This window comes from Schistocerca americana, chromosome 7, assembly GCF_021461395.2.
Source record: "Schistocerca americana isolate TAMUIC-IGC-003095 chromosome 7, iqSchAmer2.1, whole genome shotgun sequence".
Taxonomy (NCBI): domain Eukaryota; kingdom Metazoa; phylum Arthropoda; class Insecta; order Orthoptera; family Acrididae; genus Schistocerca; species Schistocerca americana.
Window position 1 is genome coordinate 510,537,348 of NC_060125.1, and position 20,816 is coordinate 510,558,163.

At 43.7% G+C, this 20,816-nt stretch overlaps 1 long non-coding RNA gene and 1 other non-coding gene across 2 annotated transcripts in view; one reads left to right on the forward strand and one right to left on the reverse strand.

The window, feature by feature from the left end:
* Window positions 1-20,816, forward strand: part of LOC124621926 — a 1,198,997-nt gene that overhangs the window by 17,855 nt on the left and 1,160,326 nt on the right. The window lies entirely within an intron of this gene.
* On the reverse strand, window positions 2,090-2,164 carry Trnas-cga. The gene has a single exon. It is a non-coding gene; the product is annotated as a tRNA-Ser (tRNA).

The following is a 20,816-nucleotide window of genomic DNA, read 5'->3' on the forward strand; positions in this document are numbered from 1 at the left end:
GAAAGTTTGGAAAGATGCCGTTCTGCTGGTGTAAAAAGGAATTACTATTCGATATTGCAGTGGCTGTTTTATTGCGAATTACGATGCAATGTCCCTTCAGACAAGCTTGCATGTCCGAAGGAACAGGCACTGCGGAAATTACGGCCGTTATGAAATACGCAGTTGCGTATATGGACAACCATTATCTGTGTAATGGAATGACGACAGTTAAAATTTGTGCTGGACCGGGACTTTAACCGAATTTGCTGCTTAACGCGAGCGGTCGCGTTACCATTGGGTAATCCGAGCACGAATATGTCAGACACAAACTTCCATACGCCGTCAACCAAGTGTCAACAACCTGTGCAGGTACATCCATTACGTATATTCTCCTACAGGTGAGACATTTTACTTGAAAATCGCTCGTCCAGTGTCGGCGGATAAATACGAGATTGCAGTGCCTGTGTCTTTCCGGTTGACGACATGTGGAAGTTTGGCTCTGGATGTGAGTCCTGCTCGGATAGGTTAATGACGCCGGCACGGTAGCTCAGCGTGTTCGGTCAGAGGGATTGCAACCCTCTGCAAAAAAAAAAAAAAAAAAAAAAAAAAAAACTGAGTGAACGGATCATCGATGAACTGGATCGGGTGTCATGTCGTCCGCCCCGAAAAAATACAACGAACAATATCGAACAAAATGAGATTAAAAAAAAAAAAACAACAACAACAACAAGGCGACCGCTCGCGGCAAGCAGAAATCCGGGTTCGAGCCTCGGTCCGGCACGAATTTTGACTATCGTCATTTCATTATACAGCTGATGGTTGTCCATATTCGCAACTGCGAATACATTTTACTAATTAGCTTTCTCTTCTTTGCCATTAAAGTAAGAAAATGACGTAGTCAACAACTGTTGAGATACAGTAATCAAAATGGATGACAACGGCAGCTGAACGAACACACGAATAATCCATGAATTAAACTAAATAAACTATCCATATGGATGAAAATTGCTGAACCATTATCAGGCTTGGCAAGGCTCCTAGCAATTCGTATTTGTAGCCAGGATCGCGTGTTATCAAAAAAAAAAAATGGCTCTGAGCACTATGGGACTCAACTGCTGAGGTCATTAGTCCCCTAGAACTTAGAACTAGTTAAACCTAACTAACCTAAGGACATCACAAACATCCATGCCCGAGGCAGGATTCGAACCTGCGACCGTAGCGGTCTTGTGGTTCCAGACTGCAGCGCCTTTAACCGCACGGCCACTTCGGCCGGCCCGCGTGTTATCAAAACACGTAGTACCCACGTACTCTTTAGTGGTGCGGATTGAGAAAGAGCGTAAAAGCCGGCCGCTGTGGCCGAGCGGTCCTAGGTGCTTCAGTTCGGAACGACGCTGCTGTTACGGTCGCAGGTTCGAATCCTGCCTCGGTCATGGATGTGTGTGATGTCCTTAGGTTAGTTAGGTTTAAGTAGCTCTAAGTCTAGGGGACTGATGACATCAGATGTTAAGTCCCATAGTGCTTAGAGCCGTTTGAACCGTCATCGTAAAATTAGCTCATTATCGCTCGAGTACAAATGCGTTAAGCTTCATTTGCAATATCACGTATTTGATCTGGATGCAAACAGAGTACCTGTGTGAAGTGCTACGTGAAGCCAACTACAAGAACCTTGGAAGAACTCACGAGCAAATGACATGTATCGTATTTCGTGCAAATCTCTTTGTTTCGCGGGCGGAACTCTCGAGACAGCGTAACCAACGATCAAAGGGTTGTCCAATTTTTTTTGTGTACTATAAGCTTTCCAAAAGCATCTGTCCATGCTGCGGGAGTCGTTCTCAAGAGGCAGACGAGTGGCAGAGAGATACGCGCAGAAGGCCAGCGGACCACCGCTTGCCGGAGGACGAACGAAATAATGAAAGGGAGTGGAGTGTACAGCCACCTTCCAAAGTTTTCCTATTAATACGGAGCTGCACAACGCTTCAAACAAAAGCATGGATCCATTTCAACATCTTGCCAATAGAGAGGTCAACGACCATACACATTTCCAGAATGAGATTTTCACTCTGCAGCGGAGTGTACGCTGATATGAAACTTCCTGGCAGATTAAAACTGTGTGCCCGACCGAGACTCGAACTCGGGACCTTTGCCTTTCGCGGGCAAGTGCTCTACCAACTGAGCTACCGGAGCACGACTCACGCCCGGTACTCACAGCTTTACTTCTGCCAGTACCTCGTCTCCTACCTTCCAAACTTTACAGAAGCTCTCCTGCGAACCTTGCAGAACTAGCACTCCTGAAAGAAAGGATATTGCGGAGACATGGCTTAGCCACAGCCTGGGGGATGTTTGCAGAATGAGATTTTCACTCTGCAGCGGAGTGTGCGCTGATATGAAACTTCCTGGCAGATTAAAACTGTGTGCCCGACCGAGACTCGAACTCGGGACCTTTGCCTTTCGCGGGCAAGTGCTCTACCAACTGAGCTACCGAAGCACGACTCACGCCCGGTACTCACAGCTTTACTTCTGCCAGTACCTCGTCTCCTACCTTCCAAACTTTACAGAAGCTCTCCTGCGAACCTTGCAGAACTAGCACTCCTGAAAGAAAGGATATTGCGGACCATACACATTGTTTAACCCTAGAGCACTAAAGGGAGGAAAATATTGCATTGTTACTAAACCATCGTACATTTCACTACTCCAAATTTTATTGAAATAAAATCGTATTTTACAGATTACGCACTAGTCAATTACAAGTACTACGCACTAGTCAATTACAAGTACTAGATCTTCATTGGTACTTTACGTATCAAATAAGTACAAAATGTCCTTTTCATGCCCTATAATAAAAACTTTTACTACTCAAAACGTTATCGAAAAAAAGGTCAGAATTTATGTTATGCACTAGCCCCAAGAGTTTATAACCACAAAATGAATAGAGAGTCTTCCTCTTTAGATACTATTATTACAGTCCAAGCAAGGCCTAGCTCGGTGTTCTGCACACCTCTTTAGCAGTGGTTAAAAACGGTCTTCGCCATTCTTCGTTCGATGGAAGGACAAAATGAGCATATTCCCTTGAGGTTGTTGTTGTCTTCACTAAATTCTCCATTGTATATGTCTTCATCAGACGCTTCAACCAAATCACCCTGGATTTTAGTGAGAAAATCGAAGTCTGTTAATTTCAGTAGTACACGACGAGATTAGCATTACAAATATGATATAAACTACCACTCAATTGTGGTTTCTTTATATTTCACCTAAGATGCCACACTAATACAAATTCTCACCAATAAAAACAAATATGCTGATTATTACAAAATAGGCACAACATTACGAAACATTCGTAATATTTACAAGAAGAGCGCCAGCATTAGCAAATCGCTGGAGTCATGCAATTAATAATTGAACCTTTGTTAATAACGAGGTACCCAGGAGTATGTGTCGTTCATGTGCCAATACTGGCGGGATCCACAAAAGTCTAGTAATCTTGGGTTAAGCTGGAGCTGCGTGGCCTTGTAGAAAGAAACATGTTATCTGAACACCATAATGCGCGTTTTAAGCTGTTATATATTTTAATCTTAACTGTTCTTGGCGGATGGTATTAAATTTCCAGGTGGTATAATGAATGATAGCTTTCTTTAAATGTGGATAAATGCAAGACAGTGCCCTAATGGCGAATATCCGCACCATATCACATACTTTAAATATTCAAGGGTTATACGAGTAGGCGATATGCAATCGGACAACCGTGTAAAAACAGTATTACAAAACGTCAATGGCATATATGATGGAAGGATTCTTAGAAAACGCAGTACACCTGTAAATGAATGTGCATTAGAGAAACAAATTCTACAGAGTGAGCCCGTACCAGACCGACCGTATTTCGGAGGTCTTCCACGGATATTTTCTGAGCATTTTGGTATCACGCACCCGTGGTCGCCAGTGGCTCTTTGCAGAGTGATAATTTGTTTATGGTTTATTCTGTTATCCAAATTGCCTATATGTCTCTGAAAATCATCACAACAATAGAAAACCCTATCATATGCAATTGCATCACAACAGTGAAAAATTCTATAATACCCTGTCGCAAAAAACTACAACACAGAACTCGAAGTAACGCAACAACCATCAGATGGATGAAACAGTGATGCAATATGGTCGCTGTCGTTGCAGGGACAACTCAACATAGCGTCGTTGCACTGCTGTTACATTGCATTCGGGGAACCTATGCTCGAGATGCATATCGGCCAACTCTCCATTAGCACACCTGTCCACATTGCTGTTTATCGCTATTAACGTTCAACTAACACTGCCGGAAAAACAAACCCAAGAGAGAACGGAGCAGTACTGAATGCAGGCGCGAGGGCGAAGAGTGTAGTCGGCATTAGTGCTGTCAACAGCAAGTACCGTGAATGAATGGCACAAGTTTGTTTCCAAATACGACACGCAGCGCATACCGTCGATATTTGCACTGTCGTGCAGATATTTTCTCTGCAATACAGATAAGTGGAGAGCAATAAATCAAATGTAATGTAATTACTCTGTGACCAGCCTTCGGAGACTACGGGACGCTCATACCAAAGCACTCAGAAAACATATGCCCTACAACGTCCGAAAAGTTTTCTGTGGACTTCGGATTCACGAGTCAGGAGGACGGATACATGTTTCGAGGAGTGATAGTATATGTTATTCTGAACAAAAAACTTCAAATGAATATGTGCCCTTTTCATAACCGCATCCGACAGAGAGAGATTTGAAAATTACGAGTGTCAGTCACGTATCCTTCTTCACCAGCACTCACATACGAATATAACCAAAGCGACATTAGGATACGTAGGTAACTTCTCTGAAACCACGCGTTTTTCCCACATTCATATTGACATAGTGAGCCCGCTGCTTCCAGCAGTAGGGTTCCAATATGTCTTCACGGTAATTGTCTTGTGCACCAGTTGAGCTGATGCCATTCCAGTTATGGGCATTTTGACGCAAACAGCAGCCAAAACGTTCATTACTATATGAAACTTCTCGCTCGCAATTTAAGGTGACAATTATTGAACTATATGAAGAGAAACATAAATTAGTTACAAAATACGGCGTGCACACACTTATTCGACATGTAAACCTCGCTACAGATATTCTGATTTAGGTTATGACATGTTCGATATGCCTGCCATCAATGGCAACTATGTGGCGCACACGAATAGCTAAATTTGCGTGACCCGCTGAAGTGTCGGAACATCGATGTTGTCGATGACATTCTGATTGCCTGCTTTCAGCTCAGCGGTGGTTTTGGGGTTATTACTGCACACATAGTTTTAATATAGTCCCACAAAAAGGAGTCGCATGTGTTCAGATCCGGAGAATATGGCAGGCAACCGAGGCCCATGCCAGTGACCTCTGGGTACCCCAGAGCCAGAATGTGGTCCCCAAAGTGCTCCTTCAGGACATCAAACACTCTCCTGCTTCGGTGGGGTGGAGCTCCGTCTTGCATGAACCACATCTTGTCGAAATCAAGGTCACTTTGGATAATGGGAATGAAATCATCTTCCAAAACTTTCACGTACTGTTCGTTAGTCGCTGTGCCATAAAGGAATAACGCACCGATGATCCTGTGACTGGACGTTGCACACCTCACAGACATCCATTGACGGTGAAGAGACTTATCGACTGCGAAATGTGGGTTCTCAGTCGCCCAAATGCGCCAGTTTTGCTTATTGACGAACTCATCCAAATGAAAGTGGGCTTCGTCGCTAAACCAAACCGTACTTGCGCATACTAATTTCCATATGCCCCGCGGCCAACCACGTAGTTTGAACGTCCTAACGCAAACTGTTTAGAAGTTATGACGATTTCATTTCATATAATTCAATAATTGTCACCCTGTACATACGTGTGTTCCAGTAACGCACCGTACGTATGAGCTCAGATGAGCAGCACAACAGCTGTCTACAAGAGCTGCAGAATGCATTGCAGTTGTCAGTGGACTTTCTGAACATATTGTATGAGGAAATATACAAAATTAAGCCAAACATTACATCACAATGTTGCATTTATCCTGTGCCCCTTTGTTTTCATCAGTTTTCATATCACGTTTCTTCTTCAGAATCACGACACTACCGTCCCTCACAGCGTGTACCCTTCTGTCTTATTTACATCGTATTTTTTTTTATCATTATGCACTGAGGTGACAAAAGCGCATATAAGATGACGCTAGCATCGTGAGGACGGTGCACTAGCGGAGCCGTGATATTCCCTCAGGTGATTCATGTGAAATGGTTTCCGACGTGATTATGGCCGCAGAACGGGAATTAAAAGATTTTGAACGCGTGGGAAACTCCATTCCGGTAATCGTTGGAGAATTCAGTGTTCCGAGGTCCATAGTATCGAAAGTGTGCCGAGAATACCAAATGTCAGGCATTACCCCTCACCACGGACAACGCAGTAGCCGACGGCCTTCACTTAACAACCGAGAGCAGCGGCGTTTCTGTAGAGTTGTCAGTGCTAATAGACAAGCAACATTACGTGAAATAACCGCAGAAATCAATTTGGACGTTTGACGAACGTATCCGTTACGACATTTCGGCGAAATCTGGCGTTAATAGCGTAGCAGCAGACGACCGACGCGTGCGAGTTGGTTAGACTGCATGATATCGCCTGCAGAGCCTCTCCTGGGCTCGCGACCACATCGGTAGGAGCCTTGGTGACTGGGGCTCAGGACTATATCGGTTGGAGCCTTGACAACTGGTAAATCGTGGCTTAGTCAGATGAGTCCCGATTTCAGTTGGTAAGAGCCGATGCCAGGGTTCGAGTGTGGCACAGACCTCACGAAGCTATGGACGCAAGTTGTCAACAAGGCACTGTACAAGCTGGCGGTGGCTCCGTAACGGTGTGGGCTGTGTTTACATGGAATAGACTGGGTTCTCCGGTCTGTTCAGCTACTTGAAGTTCATCTGCAGCCATTCAAGGACTTCATGTTACCAAACAACAATGGAATTTTTGTGGATGACAATGCGCCGTGTCATCGGTCCACAAATGTTCGCGATTGGTTTGAAGACCATTCTGGATAGTTCGAGCGAATGCTTTGGCCACGCATATCACCCGACATGAATCCCATCAAACATTATGGAACGTAATCGAGAGGTCAGTTATGCACAAAGTCCTGCACCAGCAACACTTTAACAGTTATGAACGGCTATAGAGACAGTATGGCTTAATATTTCTGCAGGGGACTTCCAACAACTTCTTCTCTCCAAGTCAGTTCGAGTTGCTGCACTACACCGCGGAAATGAAGACGCGACACGATATTAGGAGGTATTTCACGTCTTTTTTCACCTAAATATAATGTGCCTGGAAGCGTATGCTTTTTATAGTGCTGTACATTTTTATCTCTTCTCTCCTTGACGGACGGTATTAAATTTCCACTCAGTAAAATCATGGCAGCTGTCTTTAAATATAGATAAATGTAAGACAATGCCCTCAGGCCTATTGGCCAACTTCTAGAGGACATCACATTGTTTAAATATTTCAAAGTACTACTGAGATGTGATATGTAATGGAAAGAACACCTCAAAATTAAGTTCGCTAAGGTGAATTGCAGATTTAGATACGCTGGAGGCGTTCTCACAGAGTGCAGTTCATCTGTAAAGGAAATAGACTAAAAAGCGATAGTATGGTCAATTCCAGAGCATAGTTCCAGTCTTTGTAGTCCTTATCGAGTTGGCGTGACAAAAGACGTCGAAAGGATTTAAAACCGTGCTGTCAGGGCCCTAACGGGTCTGTAACGTCCATGAGAAAGTGTAACAAGTGTGCTCGGGGAAATTAAACTGGAATCTTTTGAAAAACTGCGACGTTATTATCGTGAAACCAAGTTGGGTAAATGCAAAGAACCGGTATTTGACGAAGACTGCGTGACAGTTCTGCCGCCACTATCGAGTATCTCGCATACTGGTTACGAGAAAAAAAAGTAAGGACGCCTACAGACGCACACCTACTCCTTACGTATCTGGGATGAGATAGAAAATCGCTAATAATGGTAGGAAGTACCGTCCGCGGAGCACTACAGTGACTTGCAGGGCATGTGCCTAGATTTAGATCTAGATAACTGAAAAATATACATCTACTCTACTCTGAATATCGGTTCTTGGGACTTACTTGCTAGATTTTCCTAAGATATTAGGCAACTCCCTTTTGAGCGGTTGTCAGTGCAGATTCTTCAGCTTTGAGCGACACTCTTTCGTGAGGCACAAAGTCCTATACACATCAGCGCTGCCCCTTTGTGGATACTCCAGATAACACCTGCTAGTGCAACTAGCTATGGATCCGACACTGGTGTGGATCTCACAGCTCTACAGGCTACTTCGGATATTTTCGAAGCAGTACTTTTCTGAAGCAATATTATTTGTAAGAAGATAGTCCCTCGCTATGGATATAAGCGTTGCGGATGGATGCGGGAATACTGCTTTGCCGTCCTGGGCATGGTCTAGCGCAAGTGGTTTGCCATTGCCTTCCTCCGACCTGGTATAAGCTATCAGGTTTGTATTCGTGTTTTGTGAATAACGGATGACTGCTATCACATTGGATTAGTGCAATGAAGAAAGTAATACCCGGTGCCGCCAAGTAACCTACTCCTTTCCAGTAGCGCCGGCCGGGGTGGCCGAGCGGTTCTAGGCGCTACAGTCTGGAACCGCGCGACCGCTACGGTCGCAGGTTCGAATCCTGCCTCGAGTATGGATGTGTGTGATGTCCGTAGGTTAGTTAGGTTTAAGTAGTTCTAAGTTCTAGGGGACTGAAGACCTCAGCAGTTAAGTCCCATAGTGCTCAGAGCCATTTGAACCATTTGAACCTTTCCAGTAGCGCCAAAGGGTTCGCCTACATTTCCCCATTTGACACAATTATCTCTAACCATGCAATTACCATGATTTCACGAGCCACCATTCAGAAGTTTGTATTGTAACTCAGGATGTTGCTGCAAAAACTGGTGATCAGAAAGTAGACGCCACCACCTCTCTTGTCCTCCCCTTGCCTGCCATCACTGACAGTGAATATTTATTCGGTCAGCAGAATTCAATCGGGCTACTTCCGATTGGAATGCTACTTCACAAGCGAGCGCCAACGAACGTCACTGTGGAGATGGGTTCTACTAAATAAATTACGCTTCCAGTGATGCAAAAACACTTGAAGAACGTTAAATGGGATGACCGCACACCCGTTCAAGCGACGTTTCTTTCCTGATGCAGCTCACAAATCTTCTCGAGGGAATCAACTTTGAAAATTTCCGCGTGTCAGTATCATTGTAATGTAAGGTCCGTTTTTCAACAGGCTGTTTCGCTCTGCAGTAGGATGCTTGTCTGCCAAGTGGGGAGAATGAGTTCGAATCATGGCCAATTCAAATTTTTAAGCAAAGTTGCACGTTCTGCGATAATTTCTGTACATAGTAAAATACATGAATACGAAAGAAATTACTTTATAACGTCTTTTCTATTAATTTTAACAATCTTTTAGAAAAGATCGATAGTTAAGAATTTATGATTGCAGTGAATACTAGATTTTTATGTGATGTATAATTATAAATAATAAGATGTGAGTCTTTCATAAAAATGACGATATGTTTGATTAAGTTTATGTTCAAATAACGTAGGTATTCTAACTGAAGTAAAAAACAAAAAAAAAATGGCCAAAATGTACCAGTCTCGAACGCTACCGATTTTTTTCCAACTTTTTGTATTTTCGCTTCACGGTAAAGCTCGTAAAACATGAGCCTTTGTTTCAAAATTCACATTGGCCGAGAATAGAACACAGGCTGCCCTCTTGGCAGGCAAGCGTCTGCCGTCAAAAAAATCAGTCACACTTAACAATGTTAAACACGCACAGAAAATTTAAAAATCGAATTTCTCGAGAATTTTTGAGAGTTGGTTTGAACAGCTGTATGAGATTGGTGTTCGAAATCCGGACTTCACGTACCATAAATAAAAAAAATTCCATTGCCATATTGTCTCCTTGTCAGTCAAACTGTGATAAGTGTTGCTGGGATATAATCGAGAACATTGGCGTTTGGCTCTTACAAAAATAAGTCATACTTGAGCAGTTAAAAAATGTCGTCGCAACAGTAGTAGACAAGTCTCCATCCCTTACAACAAAGAAAAACAATCCGTTTTCTGCATGCGTGAACCATTCTTATTACTGACGGTAAGGTGGGACAGCTAACCACACCATTTCTTTTGTAATCATTAACAGTACGTATTTCATTCTCCATGCACAATTTCTTTTGCCCAAGAAGGCAGAAACTCTACACTGAGATGCCTGTATTTTTCAGTCCTGTCCTAGGTTTTGCTCTCCTCTCGTTGTCTCAAGAAACCTAGCGGAGCTCCACTGGCACTGTACTGTTTATCATTTGTTGTGCTTAATGTCTCAAAATTTGGCGATAAATCTCCCATAAGTATTTCATGTAGCGTAATTTACCAGTCCGTAGCGTTCTGTTACTCGTATAACGTAAGGCATTGTGTCTTGGTGCACTGAAGAGTTTTCCGGTATTTGTAACGAAAATTCCAGTTAGACGCATCAGGTTATGTGAAGTTTCACGTTACACAACGACCTCAAAGGATGTGCTCCACACTATAGCTACAAATTCATTGTATAGAGCAGTAAATATCGGACTAAACATTTTTAACAGTTTATGTTATTCTATAATATTAAGCAATGGATACAGTATCCTACTACACATGTGTCCGCCAGTACTGAAAATTTTATACAGTATTTAGTTAAAAGCTTTGTTTAGTCAGCTGGCTAAATGGCCAATGCCATTAATCGCACAGTCTTTCATAAAAGATATCATTATTTCCAACTAGGTGTCATTATCATCATTGCCGGCTTCTTATCCTCTGTATGCTGCTCTTCCATTCGCGAAATTTCGTTTGTCATTTCCTACGAAACACGATACTTCTCTAGATGTCAGGCCTTCGAATTCAGCAATGCAAAGACAACTTTAATTTAGCTGCATTTGTTGCTATCAGATATGTACGCGCAACAAATTTGATTGATGACACACTGAAAATAGTTTTTTCTCATTCAATCTGACACCACAAAGGTCACCACGTGTCATTAAAGGCCACCTCGCTAACTGCGTACTTTCTAACTACGAATGACCAGAAAAGATGGCACAAAGTGTTTGCTTGCTGCCTGTTATCTAGATTTTCTTGTAACAATGTCTGTAGCTACAAGTGTCGAATTTTTCGAAGATTCCAGTGTTATCGTTAAATGAAGTAATATTATTGTCAACAGGTAGTCAATTTTCAGAACGAAAATTTCAATTTTAGGGACGAAAACTTTCTTAATTCTGTCGTACGCAAACGAATGTAACTGAACAGAACATTATCTAAAAATACAGAAGCGTGGGAATTAAACTTATTTATCGTTAATAAATCATTCAGCATGTGTAGCAAAATGAGTAACGCAAATTAAAACATACGCAAAGCAGATCTAAATTCAGAATAATTCCTATGATGTTAAACAAGCAGGAACGAAACCATACTTTGAAACCGTACAATTAGCTGTGGCGTTCTTTTTCACAGTTCGGTTTTCGCTACTGTGGGCCACTACGATACTGCTGCATCAAATATATTTCGCAGTGTTTGAAAACTATATTGTATTACAGCATCAGAAAATCAAGTACCTAGACATCATTTTTTTCCGCATTTAAAAAGTACTACCTTCTGTTGTTCGCTTTAGTGCTAGTAGACACAAAAAACTGCAGACAAGGTTACAAAATTATTCTAAATTTTGTTCCACTGCACCACTGGAGGACCATAAAATTAAAATTGAATGATGTACTACATCTTGATTATCGTTATGTCATTGATCATCTATAGCTCTCGTTTCATCCACATTTTATTCGTATAAACGTGAATTGTTACAAGAGCAAGGAGGATATTTTTCAATATAAAGCGCAGAGTCTGGTTCCACTCAACACCGAATAAGCATTCTTCCAAAGTAGCTCTCCGGGAGCCGTTTGCAGGTTTATATCATTTCCAACGCGAATACAAAGCACTCCATTTTATCCAGACATATTATGACAGCTACACAATTAGAAGCGTCCAGCTACTGCTTTATTACTGTCTCGGTTACCGTGTACTACACCTATAAATACATCCACATATTTCGTCGTCAGTTACAGTCTAGCAACTAGTGCTGAAAATCTATTTTCTTGAGTGAATTTACTTCGCTTCCGCTTGAAAATGACCTCTCGCAGCAACAGGTGTTCTTCAGAAAAAGCTTCAAGGGCTATCACGAACACACGCCGTTGTTCTAATTGCTAATTACTGTACGTAAGAAAAGATAACTCACACCAGCTGCACGTAGTTTTATACATTAATCACCCATTTTTTTGAATGACACACGAAGAATGAAAGTGGCGAAAGTAATTAATCCAAGAGAGTTAAGTGATCAGTCTAAAGCTCATACAAAATGAATATTAATGACAATAATGTTTTTTAGTACGTATGCTGGACTGTTTCGACACCTTGTCAACGATTACACAATAACATTATCATCAATCCCTTCTTTTTTCCTTTTGTCTCTGCGTTAGCAGACCGATAGTACTTATATTCGTATTGAGGCACATGTTATTCCATGCTTGATACAATTTCGCATTCATTTTTCTCAATAGTTAGCGCTCACCAAGATGTTTAGCAGCATAGATGATATTTCTGTTTCCGTAGTCACAAGATGAACTATAAAAGACCCCGACAGAACGCACTGGGAGTGTGAATACGTCTTTTTTTCAAAATAGTAAAAAATACTATAAACCGATACGTATATTCGACAGCTTTCACTCAGCTTCCTCAATTTATGATCAAATTTCGTTTTTTCTGCCTGCTTGGTACTTGTCCGTGTCCTAGTCATGTCATCAGACAACACCACTGCCTAGACAACAGGGTTCCTCAGAACACCATATTTCGTCTCTTCATACACTATAGACTATTTTTCTCGTTTATCATGTTGTAGACCCGCTTAGTTTTTAACAACCATCAGTGACTTGGCATTTCAGATACATCTCGCCTCTCACTTTGCGTTACTGATAGTTAAGATTTGATTGTCGTACAACTCTAAGAAAGAGCTATACAAACAAGTTGTTTAATGCTGACCATGTCATGAATTTTTAGAATAAAGGCTGCCATCAGTTTTTTACAAGTTATCTACTGAGTATTTATTTGCAAATAGCAGATTTCTAGTAGAGTAAATGCTGTGTTACCTCAGGCTTTAATCGTTATCTGCGTACCATTCTTATTTGTATTGCTCGTAGAGACATTGCCCCTGCAGCGAATTGTTATCTACGTAACATGTTCAAAGCACGAAGCATTTTGTCAAGAAAATGCGCACAGTTCTCTAAAAACGAACAAACTTTCTATGTACGTCGCTCCAATGTGTGTCTTTCATTCCTCATTTTAATCCCTGAGTGTATAAATTAAAGAGGGGAGCAAGTAACTTACAGTCTTGTTTAACTTCGCATTCATATATAACTAAAAGAATATTTGTAATCGCTGCAAGAGAATCATATACAGGGTGAGTCACCTAACGTTACCGCTGGATATATTTTGTAAACCACATCAAATACTGACGAACCGATTCCACAGACCGAACGTGAGGAGAGGGGCTAGTGTAATTGTTCAATACAAATCATACAAAAATGCACGGAAGTATGTTTTTTAAGACAAACCTACGTTTTTTTAAATGGAACCCCGTTAGTTTTGTTAGCACATCTGAACATATAAACAAATACGTAATCAGTGCCGTATCTTGCATTGTAAAACGTTAATTACATCTGGAGATATTGTAACCTAAAGATGATGCTTGAAACCTCCGACGTTCAGTTGCGTGTTGTAACAAACACGGGCCACGGTTGGCGAGCAGCATCTGCAGGGACATGTTTACGATGACGACCGTGTTTACGAGTGTGGCTGTAGTGCACTGTTGTGGTTTGGTCTAGCTGTCGCAGTGTCCGCATGTAGCGCTTGCTGCTATTGTTATTCTGCATTCGTCTCCGCACGCAGACCAACTGTAGTACACTGTGTTACCAGACGTCTGTGATAGTGTAGTGTTGTAGGAACTGTGACCATGGTGTATTCGAACTCTGAAAAGGCGGAAATGATACTCATCTATGGCGAGTGTCGACGAAATGCAGCTGAAGCCTGCAGGGTGTATGCAGAACGGTACCCGGACAGAAAGAATCCAACGTGCCGCACATTGCAAAACATCTACAGCCAACTGTACGCAACAGGTATGGTCGTAGCACGCAAACGGGTCCGTAACAGGCCCGTCACAGGAGAAGCGGGTGCAGTTGGTGTGTTAGCTGCTGTTGCCATGCACCCACACATGAGTACACGGGACATTGCGAGAGCCGATGGACTGAGTCAAAGTAGTGTCATGCGCATACTGCATCGTCACCGCGTTCACCCGTTTCACGTGTCGCTACATCAGCAATTACATGGTAATGACTTTAATCATCGAGTGCAATTCCGTCAATGGGCATTAACAGAGAGTGCGTTGCAGTTCTACCTGTTTACCGATGAAGCGGGTTTCACAAACCACGGGGCAGTGAATCTACGGAACATGCGTTACTGGTCCGTGGACAATCCTCGCTGGCTCAGACAGGTAGAGCGACAGCGACCGTGGACTGTAAATGTATGGTGTGGAATCACTGGCGACCACCTCATTGGTCTTCACTTCATTGCAGGGGCCCAAACAGCTGCAACATACATCGCGTTTCTACCGAATGATCTGCCAACGTTGCTCGATAATGTCCCACTAGAAACGCGTCGACGTATGTGGTATCAGCATGATGGTGCACCTGCACATTCCTCAATTAACACTAGGCTGACCCTTGACAGGATGTTCGACGGGCGTTTCATAGGACGTGGAGGACGCATAAATTGGCTAGCCCGTTCTCCTGATCTTACACCTCTGGACTTCTTTCTGTGGGGTACGTTAAAGGAGAATGTGTACCGTGATGTGCCTACAACCCCAGAGGATATGAAACAACGTATTGTGGCAGCCTGCGGCGACATTACACCAGATGTACTGCGGCGTGTACGACATTCATTACGCCAGAGATTGCAATTGTGTGCAGCAAATGATGGCCACCACATTGAACATCATTGGCCTGACGTGTCGGGACACACTCTATTTCACTCCGTAATTGAAAACGGAAACCACGTGTGTACGTGTACCTCACCCCTCATGGCAATGTACATGTGCGTCAGTGAAAAAGACCAATAAAAAGGTGTTAGCATGTGGACGTAATGTGCTGTTCCAGTCTCTTCTGTACCTAAGGTCCATCACCGTTCCCTTTGGATCCCTACGTGATTCGGTGCTCTCCGATACACACGATCGAACAGCGGAGGAGTGGTACTAAAGCGTCAGCTTTAGGTTACAATATCTCCGGATGTAATTAACATTTTACAATGCAACAAACGGCACTGATTATGTACTTGTTTATATGTTCAGATGTGCTAACAAAACTAACGGGGTTCCATTTAAAACAACGTAGGTTTGTCTTAAAAAACCTACTTCCGTGCATTTTTCTATGGTTTGTATTAAACAATTACACTAGCCCCTCTCCTCACGTTCGGTCTGTGGAATCGATTCGTCAGTATTTGATGTGGTTTACGAAGTATATCCAGCGGTAATGTTAGGTGACTCATCCTGTATACTGGCCATAATGTACAATGTCACCAGACGTAATAACATGTTAAGCGTTAACAAATCAAAATCTCAATTATTTTACCCTGAACATTTATATCCTTAAAATAACGTCGGAGCTATTTACGTGAAATTCCTCTGTGTCATTTATCGACGCACTGACTTAGCTAAAATTGAGGACGAAGAGTAACTGCGTGAGAACCATATGATCACCTGAGTAAATTTGTTTACTCGGTCCTAGCAGCAGCTGTCATTGTTTGATGATACATGGGTAACCTAGTAATTATATAAATATAATGTGAGATAATAGCAAAGCAGTACCCCGAACGACAGAACATGTGCTAGGGATCGTATGTTGAGTAGTATTTCAATCGAGATGGTTCTTACAGCGGTTAAGACGTTTAAACCTCGTTAGCCTATCCTGTGTTGGGTTATCCGTGGTTTCCGTAAATCAGGTGAGCTCGAAAGATTCTTGCAACAAAACGTCGAGCCGCTAACCTACATCAGCTTGTTATAATTTAGATTCCTCGTAGACTTGATAGCCAACTTTAGGCGAATAACAGGAAGGAGCCGTAATCGAGGCCACAGTCTATGCGACCACGACACGTACCGGCTCTAAGGTCCCGTCTCCAGTGACCTCGCTACCGACACGAAAACAAGGAATTGATGACCACCAGGCATTTCGTTAACATTTACATGGCCGAAATCCTGAGATATAACTATGATTGGTACAGCCGAAAGGGACCACTAGAGGTCAATAAACCAAGCAACAAGTAAATAATTCTAATAAGCGTAAGCCCGGAAACCAGTGGTTTCTCCAGTACGTCTCATTACGATTTTGTGTAAATAGGCGAAGTGGCAAGTGAAAATTTGTACAAAGGCTGGGAATCGAACCAGTGTTTCCTGCTTACTACGCAGGTACAAGTTTTCACTCGCCGTTTCAGTCTGTATACATAAAATCATATCTGTGTGAGATTAATGAAGTCTCTGAAAGTGTGTCATTTAATTTGCATAAGTATCTGCATCTGGGTTTGATGTTGGATCCCCGATTTACACTCGATGCTGAGGTGCTATTCCAGAGGATGGAGAGCCTCGGCAATTCTGTTCATGTGTAAGGGAGAATTTAGACTGGGGCGGTAGTGAGAATTTGGATCGAGGACGGAGGTGTGCCAGGTAATCCGTGCAGTTGTGTGAACCGCTGACCCAAGGTGACTTAGTGACTGACGCACCTGCCCACTAAGCAGGAGACCCGGGTTCGATTCCCAGCCTTGGTAAAAATTTCCACTTTCCACTTCAGTCTATATACATAAAATCATATCCGTATGTGACCAGTAGAGTCTCTGAAATTGTGTCATTTGACGTATTACGACGTAAGTACATGTTCCCATTACAACAGACTCCCCGAGTATCTTAACTGCACCTGAGGATTCAAACTGCAAGTGTTCCACATGACCACGTTCACATGAGGCAGGCTGCAGCACGTGTGCTCATCGATGCTCGTACACGCTCAAAAGTCCCAGGAGTCAAATGGCTCTGAGCACCATGGGACTTAACATCGGACGTCATCAGTCCCCTAGAACTTAGAACTACTTAAACCTAACTAAACTAAGGACTTCACACACATCCATGCCCGAGGCAGAAATTGAACCTGCGACCGCAGCGGTCGCGCGGTTCCAGACTGAAGCGCCTATAACCGCTCGGCCACAGCGGCCGGCTCCCAGGAATCTTCCAAACACTTTGACCGCCATCGACAAGGCGTTCTCAGAGTTCATCGCCACTATCAATAGGTCTTGAGTGCACAAAAGCTTCTAAATATCCCCCCCCCCCCCCCCCACACACACACACAAAAACCCCTGGGGTTCATGTCGGGTGATTGGAGGCTACGGTATTGGTGAACCGCGACAGGTACACTTGTTATCGAAACACCGTTAACTAGTATTTGGGTATCCGGAATGATGATAAAATCAAACAAGGACTATTTATCACTTTGTAAGTTCCACCTGACTTACGGTGTTTCGAAACAAATCTAGCCCATCTCAGCCTAGCCTTTACAGGGTTGTAGCACAGGGGTGTCTGAACTTGTGTATACGTCGTATTGGGGGGACCATTGGTTTCCGGGTCTATATTTATCAGGATTATTTGCTTGTTTGCTGCTGCTGAGTAAGCGTTTAAGGAGACCAAACTGCTAAGGTCGACAGTCTCCTGTTCACCCCCCGGAATGAAGCAGTGTACCCAATCTGTCTGCGTATGGAGTAAATTCCGTGTGCAAGTGGGAGAAAGTATATTAAATATTTGGGTAACGTATATCCGAGACGGAATATGGGAACCAGCCCAGTATTTACCTAGTGAGTTGTTCGAAACTGTCTAAAAATTACATCGACGCTGGCCGGCGCACGGAACGCCGGGCGAGTTCGATCCCCGTCCCGGAAGCGGCCGCGTTAACGCGCGCAGCTACGCGGGCGGGCATTTGCCTGTTTTATTGGCCTCTGCTCCTCCCCCCCCCCCCCCACCCCCACCCCCTCTTTCCATTTGTACCTGTGACAGTCAGCTATCCTGTAAACAGGCTGTACTCTGTCACTCTGATACTTACAAGAATTACGTTAATTGTAATATTACAAGACGATGTCTGATTTCAAAACCCCTGTCTGTTTACGGTCCTGAAAACCACTGCATAGACATTCTGAAATGTAAAACGATCACTAGTATTTTTGAAGTGTTTTGTGACAACGTTACGGCTGTCTAAACGGCTTACCGCGCGGAAGTCTTCTCAACCTACCAAAGAAATATTTGCCTCCATGGCAAGCTATACGTCTTGTTTACGTTGCTCTCTACGGGGAATGGAGTTCACGGCTAGGCTGGGACACTATATGTTTTGAAAAGGGGATTGATGTATGTTTTTCCATCAACCAGTGATTTTGCACAAGAGCCTTGGCTACCCAATTTTTCGATTGTAAGAAATACGAATATTCGTCAAACATAACATTTACATTAGCTGCCCTTAACTTTTTAAAGAATACGTCAGCGCAGCCTTAGATCCATAGCTGAAATCTCTATTTTTAATTTTTATTAAGATTGATATTTATAACACTGTAATTGATGTTTGAGGAGGAAACTGAAATGCAAAGAGTACAGAGTTTGAACGGGAAACATAATACAAACATATTATTTTGTTGCTTACGACCGGCGCTCCACGCCGAGGTTGTCATCGCATATTACAAATTTTCAAAAAATGGTTCAAATGGCTCTGAGCACTATGGGACTCAACTGCTGAGGTCATTAGTCCCCTAGAACTTAGAACTAGTTAAACCTAACTAACCTAAGGACATCACAAACATCCATGCCCGAGGCAGGATTCGAACCTGCGACCGTAGCGGTCTTGCGGTTCCAGACTGCAGCGCCTTTAACCGCACAGCCACTTCGGCCGGCATTACAAATTTTGCCCACCTTCGTAGCCGATGGCGCTAACGCACGATTGTACAATGGTGCTGTATCAGAAGAGTGCCGAATCACATCCAGTAAGTGGAAGAACTTTTCGTTTTAAATATTGTATGAGTGGTGGAAGGAAAATGGGATGACGTGAAGTTCCTGATGGCAAAAATATACAGCCAAATGCACGATTAAATCATAAACCTATCCGTATTGTCTCATAGAGCTATCTGACGTTTCTGTTAATCACCCGGGCGTTGAATATGACGTTTGTCTCAGCAGTTCACTTGGAGCTGTCTTATTCTTTGGTGGTATTAATGAAGAAATGTGACCAACATATTATGAATGTGAATCTTACAAATATGAAGTCAATCTTGATTGTCAACGAAATGAAGGTGAATGTAAGAACTGAGAAAGAGACTGTTTTCGGCGTTCGATGAGAAAAGGCAGTACAATATAGGATCCTCAGGAGAAGCGATCAACAGATGGAAAGTAAACGGACAGAAAGAATACCAGGTAACAGACGACATTGGAATAAATGCTAGTACTAAAGGACTAAAAAAGAATGGCACAAAAATTGTTTCGGCAGAAAGCGTATGATGATTTTATTTATCGCTATATCGTTTCACTTATTCGGTCATTTCTACCATCGTCAACAGCAACACAAACACCACAGTACACTCCAATTCATCACAGTTACATACATTAAACAGTTATACTTCACGGAAGGAGAGGGATATAGGGATATCAGTGGTGATGACCGTAAGAGGGATCTCTAGAGAACGGTGAGAGCGTGTAGACCGCTTTTGCGGCTGGAGGCGCCAATGACGAGCTCCTAAAGGTTCCGGCACGGGAGAAATACTGGAACTCAATTTGCTGCTAACTAGCAGAGGCCGCGGGACGGATGAAATCAGCGCGCCCTTCTGACAATTCCGGGCGCCATCTCTTTAAGCTAATACGCCGTTCATCTTCGGTTCGCCGCGGTCGCAGTATTGCCGACTTGTGCCCGGTAACTGGAACGTAATATCTTTTAATTGGAAACGGTAACGACCGCGGTATTTCACGTCTGCATAAATGGGCCAGAACCTCCTGCTCTCCCTCTTTCTTTATTTTGTGGGAGCGGGAATAATGTCGGCGGCGCCAGGTCGGCAGACGCCGGCGTCGCCGCAGCTTCCGGCGCCGGTCGCCCGCTTCCCAGAAACGCGATCGGGCCGGCCCGCGGCCCACGCTAATGCGCCCTAATTAATAAGCTAATTAATCCGTTAATGAGACGCAATCAGGAAATTGAATCTTTGTGTGTATCCGCGGTCCCCCCCGCTCGCTCTATCTCGGGCACGGGGCGAGACGTGGCCGCGATAGCATCGCTTTATTTCCAAACACACGGCTAATAAGTTGCGCGGGCAGAGGGGCGTCCGCGGCGGCGGCGGTAGGGCCCGTAACGAGGGCGGCGATAGCGGCGCTAGTTTCACGCCGGATTGCGGCCTCCGTGTTTCCGAAAAAGATGCTGCGCCGCGTAATGGCGCGTGGCTAAGCGGGGCTCGCTTTCATTCCGGCCGCAGAGCTCGCCGCGTCGCGATTGCCGTTAAGATTGGCCTGCCGGCGCCCCTGCAGTCTTCGCCGGTCTGCCGTGCGTGCCCGGCCAGCGGGGCAGACGCCTGCTCCCGGCAGCACGCGATGCGCTCCCCGCCTCGCTACCGTGCCCCCAGACAGCCACTGCTCCGGCGGTC